Source organism: Myotis brandtii, unplaced genomic scaffold (genome assembly GCF_000412655.1).
Source record: "Myotis brandtii unplaced genomic scaffold, ASM41265v1 scaffold162, whole genome shotgun sequence".
NCBI lineage: Eukaryota > Metazoa > Chordata > Mammalia > Chiroptera > Vespertilionidae > Myotis > Myotis brandtii.
In genome coordinates this window covers 578,569-593,395 of record NW_005355923.1, presented here as the reverse complement: position 1 = coordinate 593,395, position 14,827 = coordinate 578,569, and the positions used below count along the sequence as shown (strand labels likewise).

Below are 14,827 nucleotides of genomic sequence, written 5' to 3'. Positions count from 1 at the left end.
TATCCCCCGAGGGGTCCTGGATTGCGAGTGGGCACAGGCCAGGCTGAGGGACCCCACTGGAGCACAATCAGGGCCGGGGAGGGACGCGGGAGGTTGGCCTGCCAGGGAGGGATGCAGGAGGGCTCCAGGGCATGTCCGGCCCTTCTCACTCAGTCCTGATTGGCTGGACCTCAGCAGCAAGCTAACCTACTGGTTGAAGCGTCTGCCCCTGTTGGTCAGTGCACGTCATAGCAAGCAGTTGAGCAGCCTTAGCATATTATGCTTTGATTAGTTGAAAGGATGATCGGACGACCGGACATTTAGCATATTAGGCTTTTATTATATAGGATAAATGTACCTCTTATAGCATATGCTTTTAAAACTGGTTTTGTGATCACTTTTTAGACATATAACTTATAGAAAAATTAGGAAAATTATATCCATGAATATGGTAATAATTTAGAAAAAGTTACATTCATGAATATGGGGGGAAATAAGCCATATTGAGTTAGGAAATAATTTAAACTGCTACATTTTAATAAGATCTCTGTTTCTTTTGGTTTTATATAGCAGGAAAAATATAATTATGGACAATAATTAACACAAAGAAAGTCAATTGTGGAGCCCGCTCATGTGCAAAATTTTATTCGTTGAGTGTAGTAGTTAGGTATTTATGAATAAATTGCTGTGATTTCTGACAACATGCAAAAAAAATCTACCTAAGTCGTGTTTTTAAAATAAGATAAATATGACAACAGAGGCACTAGACAAAGAATGCTACAATGTAATGGAATTTGAATTACCGTAATTTCTGTGTTTGAATTACCTTAATACTATGATTAACTAAAATAATGGTTTTAAGTTATGCTTTGTTGAATATTTAAGGCTTTTTGGAATGCCCCCAAAGTATCTAGGGAAAAAATAGTAGTGAGACTGAATATTTGGATTTCAGATTCAACCAGAATGCTTGATTTTTATCTGTTTAAATAGTCTACCCTTCAGTAGGATTTTATTGGAAGATAGGAGTTTTAGCCAAAAATGTTTAGAAACCATTTAAATAAAATTAGTGAAATGTCTAAAAGTTAAACAAAGATGGCATATGATGGCCTTCATCTTTTTAACGCCTATGGCAGATATTGCTAATTGAACACAATATTCTTCCTGCTGCAGATTCAGATTTAGTTGCCATACTGCTTTCCATTTGGTCACTACCAATCAATCACTATGGGTGTGTGAGTCAAAACCCATTTACATCTATACACTACTAACTCTTATAATTTTATTGAACCTTCAGAACACTTACTTTAGTCTAAGAAAGGTATGAGTTGACTCATTCAGTTTAAAGAAGGAAGAGGCAGGGAAAGAGAGTGGTTAAATAGGACATGGATCTGGAAAATATAAATTCAAATAATTATTAAGGTGATAATTCTTACATTTTGATTATAAGGAGAACACGCTCACTACCAATTTGTTAATTGTGTAAAGGCCTACAAAGCTCATTAAGTATGGGTTTAAAAGACAATTGAAATCAATCATGTTTTCAGTTGATAAACTTGAGACATAAATAATTTCATTATATACATTTAATAATTTTAAATTAAATTTATTGATATGACATTGGTTAATAAGATCATACACTTTCATGTGTACCTTTCTGTGATACATGATCTGTATGTTGCATTGTATGCCCTCCACCCAAATTCAAATCATCTTCTGTCACCATACATTTAAAAATTTATCACCAAAAATTCAAACTTTCCAAATCAATGTGAGAGTAGGAAATAAAATCTGCATCTTTTGGAAATGCATCTCATGTTGTCTCCATGGTCCTTAGTTTGTACCAAACAATGGATTTAAAGTCCTCCAAATTAAAATGTACAAAAGCATTTCATACATGCTTGAAGATTCACAAGGTAATGAATGCATTAACAATTATCTTTATTTGAGGTTGACTATGTTTTATGTTCTATGAAGTCATTGAACTAATTATGACATAAATTTAATTTAATTTTCAAAGCAGTAACAATTATTTGTCTCTATTAACAGGGCTACTCTAATGTGATGCTGGGATTGGATTTACCTAGGATAGCATATCAAGGTTGACCTAGAAGTCTTGTAGAAGATCTGGACAAAATAGGTAAGTGGTTTTTTGGTAATAATTCTCTTTCGTTCATTGTGTTGAATTCTGGGTGTGTTTTTTTCTAATTTGTTTTATTCTTTAATTTTTTTGTTTAAGTATCTTTACCCAAAGGTTTAAAAAAGTTATCAGTGAATGATGTCAAGTACGGCAATAGGAATATTTACCGCTGTGTCTTTTCTTGGGCTTCCCATTTCATTCCTCAGGGTGCTCTCTCTTACTATTAAACTTAGTCTCAATGTTATTAAAAATCAACATAAATGGATGTAGAATGTGCATTTGGTTTTGAAATATTGAAATTATTAGGCAAGAAAAGCACTTGGAGTATTTTCTGTCACCATTATGCTGGCCTTTTATTCAGATGCTTTCAGTGTTATTTTATTAAGATTTGGTTGATATTGAGGCTTTGAGGGCATTTGGAAATGTCCAAAAAAGAAAAATGATTAGCAAACTTGTAATATTTTTGGGGGGGAGTTTGATTTTTCTTGTGAACTTTTTGAGACCCAGCAAGTCACTCTTTAAAAAGAATTTGTTGCCCTGTCTGGTGTGGCTCAGTTGATTGAGCATTGTCCTATGCACCTAGAGGTCCTGGTTTGATTCCTGGTTGTGGGCTTGATCCCCAGTAGGGGGTGTGCAGGAGGCAACTGATGGATGGTTCTTTCTCATTGATGTTTCTCTCTCCCTCTCCCTCCTTCTCTCTCTCTCTCTCAAAAAAAAAATTAATAAAAATGCATTTTTTATAAAAAAGGATTTTTATTTTTAAAAAATTAAATTTATTGGGTGAAAATGGTTAAGATTATATAGGTCTAAAGTGTACAATTCTATGATACATGATCTGTATATTTCATTGTGTGTCCACTACCCAAAGTCAAATATTTTTCTGTCACCATATATATATATTTGACCCCCTTTATCTTTTGCTACTCCTCCCACCCCCATCCCTCTGGTAACCAACATAATGTTGTCTGTGTCTATGAGTTCTTATTTGTTTATTTGTTGTTTTCTTTTTAATGTTGCACTTCTTTAAATCTAATGGCAGTTTTCCTTGGTATCTATGTCAAGTCAGAGAACTTTAAGTCCATTGTTTGGTCCAAAGCAAGGACCACAAAGAAATGTGTGATGCATTTCCAAGAGATGCAGGTTTTATTTCCCATTATTACTTGATATATAATGTTTCTATAATATTAGTTTTTTAGTGTCATCACTGAACTATGGTATCAATCAAGCAATATGTCATAGGAGGCCAAATATGTAATAATATAACTATAAAAAGAAAACAAAAATGATTTTGGGTGAGGAGTTTTTATCACTTATCTTCACAGATTTTACTTCTCAAAAGAAGGAAACCATGCCGCCCTGGCTTCTTCAGAATATTTTTTCTTGTCCCTCCCACTCCACTCCACCTCAGGTTCTTTATCAAGGGGTGTAAGAAAGTCCTCATGATCGTCACTGTTCTGCCTACATTGTTCCGCCCTTTTCTACAATTTCTGTATCTTCCCTGAAAGATTTTTATCAATGAGCTTGAATTATACAGTCCAATATTTCTCAAGTACTTTACCTATTAATTTGCCTGTGTGCTTTTTCCTGTTTTGTACCAACTTTATTACTTTGCCAAATATTCAAACAAATTGATTCCATATTTATTTAAGTTTTTAGAGCATGCTGGCATCTTTTTACTTCATTTTATTCTTCTATTTAAACTCAATTTTATTCTGGCATTGCTTATGGTGTAAGTAAGGCTGACATTATTATCCTTTGTTTAGTAGTGGAGAGACTAAAAGATAGAAAATTTAAATGATTTTGGAAAATATAACTTGTTATGATTTTACAACTAATACTAAACAATTAGGTATTATTAGAAACCATGTATGCTAACACTTAATCTTTTTCTTCTAGGTTATGTACAGAATTTATGCTTACTATAGACAATGGTTAGGTGATATAATCTATCTTTGTGAGGCCTTTTAATATTTAAATTTTCATTTTTGGAGTAATAGGACATTTGCTTTAATAATAGCATGGGGGGGGGCGGGGAGGTGGGGGTTAGATTTATTAGCTGGAGTTACCTGACAATAAACATCATGGAACTTTGAAAAAAAATTTAAGAAAATAAATGCTTTTTATAAAATAAAGATACTTCTTCCCAAAAGGGAACATAATTATGTTGGAAGTTAGTCCTCAAAACTGCTTCTAGAAATTACTAATTAGACTTTTTCTAGTCAGATGGTTATAATAGCAGTTTTTAAATATTTTTTAATGAAGACCAACCACATATAGGTGTAAATAATGTATATGCATAATGCCAATGGTTCATCTTAATAGAAAAGTGCATTCTAAAAAAGTGCTTTTTTCTTGGATATATATAGAATTATGAAACCTAGAGCTGGAAGTATTATGATAAGAAAAGAATAAAATTATGTTTAGAAGAAATATTTGGGAGTCAGGTAGACAAGGGTTTGCATTCCTGTAGTCAATTGTTAGTTTTTATTTAATAAACTTTGGTTAGTTTCAAAAAAAATGTACCTCAGTTTTCAAACAGTAGAATGAGGGACAGATGTAACTGTTTGGATTATTGTAAGAAGTTAGCACTTGATACATAGCTATTTTCAACGAATATTAGTTTTCTTCTTCCCTGTCTATTCCTCTGTTTTCTTACCCCAAAATCCCTAAAGGGAGTATTAGGTGGGATCTTCCTATTTTCCCACAATTTGTTTTGTATTATCCTCATTCTATCTCTCAGAGCAGGTACATGACCTGCCCTAGGTTATACTTCTAAAATGTGAGCTAAAATGTTTCATAAAACACAACTGAGAATGTGTACTAGTATATGGGTAAACTAGTAGTTGAGTGAGTGTGTGTGTGTGTTTTACTTCATAATATTTGCAATTTTTTGTTTCCATTGTAAGATCATTAAATCAAATAAAATATTCATTTTAGTTATTTCAATGGAGTAGGAAAAACTTTATTAACATACTTATAAAAATGTTATTTTTCATAACTAATTTATTAAAAATTAGGCATCATACATGATAAAACATTAGCTCTAATTCTTAAGTTTCTGTAAAGTAAATGAACTATATAGAAAGCTGTTTGGCTGAGAGGGGCTGGGTCAGTGATTCAAACACACGGTGTGCTGACATTCTTGGGGAAAAAGCAGAGTAAGCAAGACTGCGAAGAGAGAGGCTCTGCTGTGTAGCTGTGGAGAATGCCATCTTGAAAATCAGTTTGCCTCGGATTGAGTTACGGTTGCAAAACAAAACTACCATATGTGAAACTTTGAACAAATAATTTCCACTCTCTAACCCTTAATTTCTGAATCTAGAAAATAGATCTGATAGTATCCACTATACAGAGCTGATCTGAGAACTACATGTGTGAATACACATACAGAGCATAGTAAGCATTTTTAAAAAGTTTGTTGTTTCATTCCCTATTATATTAGTTTCAAAGGTTGACTGTATTATACAGACCACCAGGCAAATATCCTCTATAACATTCTACTTTGGTCCAATAAATGGAAAAATTAATTAATTCTGTAAATGTGCTTGTTCTCTGTGTTTTGGTTAGGAAATGTATTAGTTTTCTACTGCTATGAAACATCTTTAAAAGCTTAAAACAAGATACATTATTATCTCACAGTTTCCACAGGTCCGGAGAAAAGGCAGGGCTTAGCTCAGGGTCTCACAAGACTGCAATCAAAATATGGACTAGACCAGTGATGGTGAACCTATGACACGCATTTCAGAGGTGACACGCGAACTCATTTTTTTGGTTGATTTTTATTTGTTAAATGGCATTTAAATATATAAAATATATATCAAAAATATAAATCTTTGTTTTACTATTGCAAATATCAAAAAATTTCTATATGTGACACGGCACCAGAGTTAAGTTAGGGTTTTTCAAAATGCTGACACGCCGAGCTCAAAAGGTTCACCATCACTGCACTAGACTGCATTTTTGTTCGGAGAGCAGGGTCCTCCTCCAAATTCACTGGGTTTGGGCAGAATATAGTTCATTGTAATTGTAGGATTGCAAACCTCAGTTCCCAGAAGCTCCATGGTTCCCATCCAAGTGGCCCTCTTCCTATGCAGTTCATATCATAGCAACTTGCTTCTTTACCACCAGCCGAATGTTATGCTCTCTATGTTATGCTTGTTATGCTAGCAACATAGGGTCATGTATGTATGTAATGCATGTAGGTATGTAGGTATATATGTATATGCATGCATATAGAATGTGGATATGTGTATTAACATAATCATTGAAGTGACATCTCATAACATTTTTCATATTCTGTTGATTAGAAGCAAGTCATAGTCCTGCCCACAAAGAATGGGAGAGCGTGAGTATTGGGGCCACCCTAGAGTCTGTCTGCCACACCACTTTAAATTTCTTGATTTAAAATTCATATAACATATTATTTTAGAATTTAACATGATTTAATATTTGATTCAAAGGAATTTTGCCACAAATGGTAAAATTGTATTCCCAGTTAGGCTTTTAGTATAACTCCCAATAGGCCATTTTTCTCTTCCTAATATACAGCCCTTATTTCGAGCTGGCTTACCTCCAGACTAAAGACAACCTAACCTGATGCTTAATACTCTCCAGAACCAGACAAACCTAAATATCCAACCCCTTTTCCCCATTATTCTGATATGTACACCCTAGCTATATGTCTACATCTTTGCCAATGCACATCCTATTGTTTCTCTTTTTCCATCTCTTTGAAGCACATTTACATTTTTAGCACTTCCATTCCATTTTTCCTGTTTCTTTCCTCCTTTATACCTAACCTGGGATTTTAATGCATAGTCTCATATCTATATTATGTGTATCCTTTCAAATAATGGTATCTCAAGACATATTCACTAGATAAAAAAATACCTTCTTGATTTAGAACAGTGGTCAGTTTGAGAGTCATACTCAGTTTAAGAATCATATTTCTAAGGACGTTCTTCATAAATTATACACTCTTATATTGACTCAGTAATCTGAAGTGCTCCTCAGATAACCCTTAATTACCTTTAAGAATTCATTACCATTTACACATTTAGAATTGATTGCACATGAGAAAAAACATAACTAATTGGGGTCCAGAAGGTGGGTTGTGGTAGGCAGCCTTTAAAGGTACTTAATGATCCTTGTCTCATTGTTTTTATACCATTGTTTTTCCTCCTCCTGTATTTATCAGAGTTAGTCTATGTGGCCTATAGAATGTGGAACAAGTGCTGGTATGTTATAGAAGATATCAAGACATCTGTTCTTTCTCTCTTGTTTCCCTTCTTCCCCCTCCCACTCTCCCTCCCTTCTCTCTGTCTTATGACTTGTTATGGGGGAGGCTTGCTGCCATGTGGTGAGAACTAAACCCTCTGACTGACAGGAAGGGACTGGCAATAATCTGCAGCTTCCATAGAAACCCTAAGCTTAAACCATCCAGCAGAACCACTCTCTGATTCTTGATCCTTGAAACTGTGTGAGATAATAAATATTTTTGTTCTAAACTGCTGAGTTTGCATGTAATTTATTATGTGGTGATAGATAATTAATACATTATATAATACTAGAGGCCCGGTGCACAAAATTCATGCACGGGTGGGGTCGCTAGGCCTGGTTGAGGGATCAGGGCAGATCAGGACCAGGCCAATCAGGGCTTGAAGGCCCAGGCAGAGTTGGGAGGGGAGATGACTGTCGCCAGGCCAGGCGCAGAAGGAACAGACGCCAGATGCCGACGCTGCCCTCAGTGCCCTGCCACCCCTCGGTTCCCTGCCTCCCCCCACCTCCTTCCCTCAGTGCCGCACCACCACCAGGGGCCCGCTGGCTGGGGGAGGGACAGGAAGAGAGGCCAGGAGAGGTTTGATCCCCAGTTTGGAATGTGCAGGAGGTCGCCAATCAATGATTCTCTATCATCATTGATGTTTCCATCTCTATTTCCCTCTCCAAAATCAATCAAATATATATTTTTAAAATGCAAAGGTTTTAGAAGAAGAAAGGTAGGGCAAGGGAGCTATTGACAGAGGGGCATTTGAGATCTTGCCCACATTTCAAATAGGATAACATAAGGTGGTCCTCAGGGGGTGACAGGTGAGCAGTGGCAGTGGGTGGAACAGGGCACTGCAGGCTGAGGAATAGGCTATAATGACTGGGCATGTCTGTGACAGTGACACCGAGCGTGTGTTAGGGCCATTGCTGGGATCATTCATCCCCAAAAGGTTTTGATTCCAGACGGGAGGAGAAACCCAGAGATCAGCGGGCCTTTCTTGGCCTAGAAGGTGAGGCGGACGGCAGGAGTGGGCTGCCCTGCTTCCCTACAAACGTAAAGACACAGTAAACATGGATGTCAGTCGGCAGCCAAGTCAATGCCCAGGCAGCCCTGGTGGCTGTGTCCTGACCCTTCCCTCAGTGCTGCACCACCACCAGGGGCCTGCTGGCCGGGGGAGGGATGGGAAGAGAGGCCAGGAGAGGTTTTGATCCCCAGTTTGGAATGTGCAGGCAGCTCTGGCTGTGCTGTGGTGCTATTGGCCAGGGAGGCCGAAGCCATGCCCCCAAGCACATGTAGTATATAAAGGGGTGGGCAGGAAACCAGAAGCTGGAAGTTGGAGCTGAGGCTGCCCGGCAGAGCTGCACTCACCATGGAGCTGGATGGGGAGCAGCTGTTGGTGCGACTGGCTTTGGAGTCGGAGGGGCTGCACTTCCTGCATGTCACCAGTGAGTCCCCATGAGCCCGCAGTGTGCCAGTAGGGCCAGGCGGGGCTTGGGGAGGCCTTTCCCTCCTGGAGCCATTCTTCCCAGGGTGGTAGCATTGGGCTGCTTTTTTTTTTCCAGTTTATTTTTTATTGGAAAGCAAGCTCAGGGCTTGTGGTTCCTGGGATCCCTGGGCCATTGCATGGCCTCCATTGCGCCCCCTTCCCCTCCTCCTGGGTTGAGCATCTGGCCCCTGGTGGACAGTGCGCATCATAGCGACTGTTCGACCGGTCGTTCTGAGGGCACTGCAGGCTGAGGAGTAGGCTATAATGACTGGGCATGTCTGTGACAGTGACACTGAGTGTGTGTTAGGGCCATCGCTGGGATCATTCATCCCCAAGAGGTTTTGATTCCAGACAGGAGGAGAAGCCGGGATAGGCATGTATATGTATAAGGTAGCAAGTTAAGTGAATAGGTCCCCTCCTCCTGGGTTGAGCATCTGGCCCCTGGTGGTCAGTGCGCATCATAACGACTGTTCGACCGGTCGTTCTGGTCATTTTGGTCATTCCTCCATAATGGTCACTGGGCTTTTATTATATAGATCATACTCCTAAAGTTTATTTCCACAGATTTCATCACTGCCCTTGGCTTTTGTACTGAATATATGGCCTGTAAGTAAATGTAATGGGATAGGCATGTATACGTATAAGGTAGCAAGGTAAGTGAATAGAAAATGTGAAATGTTTAGATTTCACCTAAAATACTGAATTTATAGAGAGAGGTCACTTTTAACCTCTTGTCCATTGATCACATCAATGCTGGAGAGCCGAGCTTACTTGAGCCTGGGCAGGTGTGAGTGCTGGCCTGGTACTGGTTCTTTTGTAGAAGAGCTGTTTGGAATAGTTAAAAACACTCTTACCTTTACAGAATCTGAGCTTGCAGGATATATTTTATTAACCTATCATGCTAGTTTCCTATTGTTTTTCTTTAATGTCTTCACAGAGTTGTAAAGAATGGAGTTACAAGAAAGCATCTTGATATATGTACATATCCAAGGTGTCCCAAAAACACGTAGACACAATTTAACAGCTGATTGCTCAACTGATGTTGTTTTCTTTTTGGCCAGACTAACCTTTGAACAAAGAAATTCATCCTAAAATGCTACCAGATGTTTGAAAATGCAGTTGAAGAACAAACACTGCCTTTCTAATTATTCAAAATGTCCCCCCAAAATGTATACACAGCTTAACAGCTGATAACTCAATTTTAACTACTTTTCAGGTTTAACTGATTTGAAATAATGGGTGAAGCCAGACTAAGCTTTGAGCAAAGAAAATCTATCCACTAGACTTTTTTATGGAGATACATAAAAGATAAAGTTTATGGTACAAAACTGGCAACAGTCTATTAATTGAGGGCTTACAAATACCAAACATGATTTTTGTTGATGTTTGTTATTCTATTGCTTTGCATTATCAGCAGTGCCTGGACCAGAACAGTCATCAGTTTAAAAATAGGCATTGACAAAAAAAAAACCACACACACAAAAACAACAACAACAACAAAACAACAACAACAACCAACTATTCATTTCTGTAGATTCTTTTAAATGTTGAAAATGAACTGTATGTTAATGAGCACTGACTTTATAATCATTCAAAGTGTGTATACATTTTTTGACACTCTATATGTGGGGTGTTGTGCTTTGAAATGTTGAATTCACTAGAAAAACAACACATTTGATCTCCAGAAAAGGAAGTTGAGAAGTATGTATCTGCAAATAATAGAGCAACACATTTTTGTTATGAATTCTCATTAAGCCATCATCATTCCATATTTCACTCCTATTTATTTACCATGATGATAGAACCTGGGCAAAAATATGGTTTAATATTTAAAAAGAAAAATATGGACCCTTATCCCTATTAAAAAAAGAGAGTTTACATTTATAATTTAAAATTTTGGTTTAGAGTGACTCACTAGTAATATTTTTTATACAAGATAGCCAAATACGGGTTTTAACTGGCCTGCTTTTCAGTCGAACTGAACATTAAATACCTTTTTAATGGTTTTATTTGCTGGGAAGAGCACCGTTATGATAATCTGCTTTTTACAGTCCATATCAAGCATGAACCAACATCACTCATTACAAAGTTTGTGCTCTGGGAAACATTTTCATGGCATCTAACAGTATTGCCCCACACTTCTTGGAATTAGTCTTTAATTATATCATTTTCCAAAATGAGTTATTGCTCAAACTTTCTGATTGTGTTGTGGTTAAAATCATCCAGCAGCTACATTTAAACTTCCGTACAAATTTGTAAGGAAAGGTTCACTGGAACTGCTTTATATTAATAATTGTATGAAAACGTTATAGAAGAAATACTATACAGCTTGAAAGTTTCCCCCCCTATATGGAATCCAAAGGTGAATATGAAACCTTATTTTTAACTGTTGGCAATTCAAGCTTTTACTATTGACTGCTGCTGCTGGAGAACAGAGAACTATTATTGTAGGTGACGTGTAAAGTAAAGTTAGGTCTAAAGCTTTAGCTGTCAGCCTTATTAAGAAGCTCTTTTTGTGTTGAACCCAGCACCTGGTATTGTACAACCGACGCATTTGAGAGCTTGGATAGAGCTTTCTTTCTCTTTACTGTGGCTTTGGTAGGCCCTGATCACACTTTCCCTATTGCTCTGCCTTATCCAACTTTCTAGCTGAAACTCACAGCACAGTAGGTCTAACATAGATTGACACCTTTGCCAGAAGATGGAAACTGTGCCTCAGAGTTGCTAATGCTCACTGAACCAATTAATTGAAAATAAAGTAAATAAAATAAATTTTCATATGAGACTTCTGTGAAATCAAATGGAATAATTTGGCAGGTCTAATCCCATGAGAAAGGCAAAGCAGTGAAACAGATGTAAAAACTTGTTATGTTTAGTATAACAAATATATAAATGTTCTTGCTTTGCCCATACAATTAAATGTTAAACATAATTCTCAATTGCCATATTTTTGGTCTTAAATAATGGGTCCTCTGTAAGAAAGTAATATGAGTAAAAACTTTTGAGAATACAATAGTGTTATGGTTTTTTTCTGTCTTCTGAATGAAATGGATCAGTAGCCTCAGAGAATGTAATAAACAACACAAATGAGTGGTTTTGCCAAACTGCATTCTAGAATCATAAAGTTGGAAAAATAACAGTAATCCTGAGGCTAATAAAAGGTACTGGTAATCTTGAGTATTTTATTAATTAATTAAGAGTATGTGTTCACATGAGAACAGCCTTTTTAGAAACTATCCTGTGACATTTTTTTCTTCAATACAATACTGTTAAGTTTATATGAAAAACTAGAGGCCCAGTGCATGAAATTTGTGCATGGGTAGGGTCCCTAGTGGCTACTGGTTGCTGACCAGGGTCTCCCTTTCCTGGCTGCCGGCCGAACTCCTGAGGGGGCACTTTGCATATTTGGCTTTTATATATATAGACTAGAGGCCCGTTGCACGAAGAGATTCATGCAATAGGCCTTCCCTTCCCCTGGCTGCTGACACCAGTTTTCCTCCGGCACCCGGGACCCAGGCTTTCGCTCCAGATGGAGCCTTCAATCTTCGATCCGCCGCTTTGCCCCTACGTGTGCAAATTAACTACTATCTTTGTTGGGTTAATTTGCATACTCTCCTGATTGGCTGGTGAGCATAGCAGAGGGAGGGTTAATTTACATGTTTGTCTATTATTAGGTAAGATTATATAATACATATTCTGCAGAAACTTTCTATTGTATTTTTCATTTTGTTCATTGAATTATTCAGCTCTAAAACTTCTGTTTGTTTCATTTTGATGATTTCTAGTTGTTAAATTTTTCATTTAGTTTATGAATCATTTTCTGATTTTATTGAATTGTCTTTCTATGCTTTCTGGTTGCTCATTTAGATTCCTTGAAACAACTATTCTGAATTTTTTATCAGGTAAATCACCAATATCCATATATTTTAGTTCAAGTATTGTAGATTGTTACCTTTTGGTGATGACTTTTCTTTGGTTCTTCATGTTCTTTGAAATTTTGTGTTGCTGCTTTTGCATTTTGAAGTATCAGACATCTCAATTTTTTCCTAATTGTCACTGCGTTGGAGATCATTTTTGTTGGTCCAGCTTACATCTGGAATTTTCTGCAACCTTGTTTAATATACCTGCTTCAGACTTTTTGTTACTTCTGTGTCTGAATTCTTAAGCTTGTGTATCTTCTCTGGTTCTTATATAACTCGCCAGCTTGGCTGCTGGAAACTTGATTTTCCAGTAGGTGGCGCTGCCGTCAAGTTTCTGGTTTTGCCCTTGCTCACAGCTCTTGGCCTGATTTTCTGAGCATATTCCCTGTTTACCAAAGAGCTCTCTCTCACCATTACACTGGGGAGTGCACACAAGAAGTTGGCCACAAAGTGGGGGGTGGCGTGGGTTTAGCACTTGGAGTGTTAGGGTGTCCACAGATCATGTGGGGGGATCCTTGTATGGTGTTCTCCAAGTAGCCTGTGGGCTGGCTTCCTACTGGAGTTCTAAACAAAGTCAGCAGGAATCTCATCCATGTAGTGTCCTTTGAATTCTTATCTGTCTCTTTTCCAATCTCCTCCCTCTCCTGAGTCATGGAGGTGGAGGAAATTTGTTTCTCCCCATCAGATACAACTCAGCAGTATGTCACACAACTGGGGTAAACTAGGCAGCCGCTGACTGTTCTGTTCCCCTGCAGATCGGCCCTACCCTGAGCGTGACTGAGGGTGGCATCGCAACCTCCCGATCCGCCCTGCTCTGTGCATGTCGGGGCGGCGCCCCAACTCCCCAATCGGCCCTGCTCTGAGCCTGACCAGGGGCTGCACTTAGGGATTGGGCCTGCCCTCTGCCACCCGGGAGCAGGCCTAAGCCAGCAGGTCGTTATCTCCCGAGGGGTCCCAGACTGCGAGAGGGCACAGGCCGGGCTAAGGGACCCCCCCTTCCCCCCCGAGTGCAGAAATTTTTGTGCACCAGGCCCCTAGTATATATTATAATCCAAAATAATTTGTGGAGGGAAAAATGTAAGTTAGAGTAACTTTATCATCTTGAAACCTATGAAATTATGACAACAGAATATGATAACATAATAACATATATGAACATATTTAATGTGTGGAAAATCTGATGAAGATCTCTTATTTGATCATCCATGTAGGCCAGATTAAATCAGGTTAGAAGTAAATATTATAGAAGAAAAATCAACTAAGGTTTTTTGGTAAAAAAGTTTCTGAATTTGCTAGTTAAAGACATTCTTTCTCTTCAACTGTATAAAGAATCATTTATATTAATATTTTCTTCTGCAGTTTTTCTTATGGTTTCTCCAAATTCAAGATATTTTTCATTTACACTCCTCTTAAATGTGTAGTTTGTTTCTAAAATTTGATAATACATTTTATTTATTTCTCAGGTAATGATTAATGCTTACTTTTAGTTATTTAAATATATTTTAAATTTAATCCATTGAATCCATTTTTCTCTCATCTCTAGGTACCCAATTATCCACTATTTCTAACAACTATGAACTATTTATGCCATAATGATTTCAACTAACTTTGTCATCAGCTAGATGCAAAACATACTTTACATTCTTATGTGAACAATGAGCCATTTAAAAGAAATTTTTGACATACTTTTTTGCTCTTTTAAATAGTGTTATCAATCAGGAACAGCTGAGGTTATTAACCACAAATTTAACCCTTTCTCCCTGTTAGGGTTCAGTCAGTCTCAGGGTTCAGCGTGTCTCTGACAGCATGAAGGCTGGAAAAGAATAACCATGCTTCATGATCTCTTGTGAGTGAACTGAAAGAGGTTATCACATTTCCGTTTTCCTCATATAATAAGGCTAAAAGTGTAATTAGTTACACAATATCTACACTAATAAAAGAGAAACATGGTAATTGGCGTATGACCGCTACCCTTTTCATTGGCTAATCAGTGAGTATATGCAAATTAACTGTCAGCCAAGATGGCAGCCGGCAGCCAG

The 14,827-nt window shown here is 37.6% G+C and overlaps 1 protein-coding gene and 1 pseudogene across 1 annotated transcript in view; both read left to right on the top strand.

The window, feature by feature from the left end:
• Positions 1–14,827, top strand: part of FOXP2 (forkhead box P2) — a 572,606-nt gene that overhangs the window by 117,467 nt on the left and 440,312 nt on the right. The window contains exon 2 of the mRNA XM_014536444.1: positions 2,026–2,116. The gene's annotated coding sequence lies outside the window, so the exon portion shown is untranslated. The remainder of the gene's footprint in view (positions 1–2,025; positions 2,117–14,827) is intronic.
• LOC102244108 overlaps positions 8,752–14,827 on the top strand; it is a 15,060-nt pseudogene continuing 8,984 nt past the window's right edge.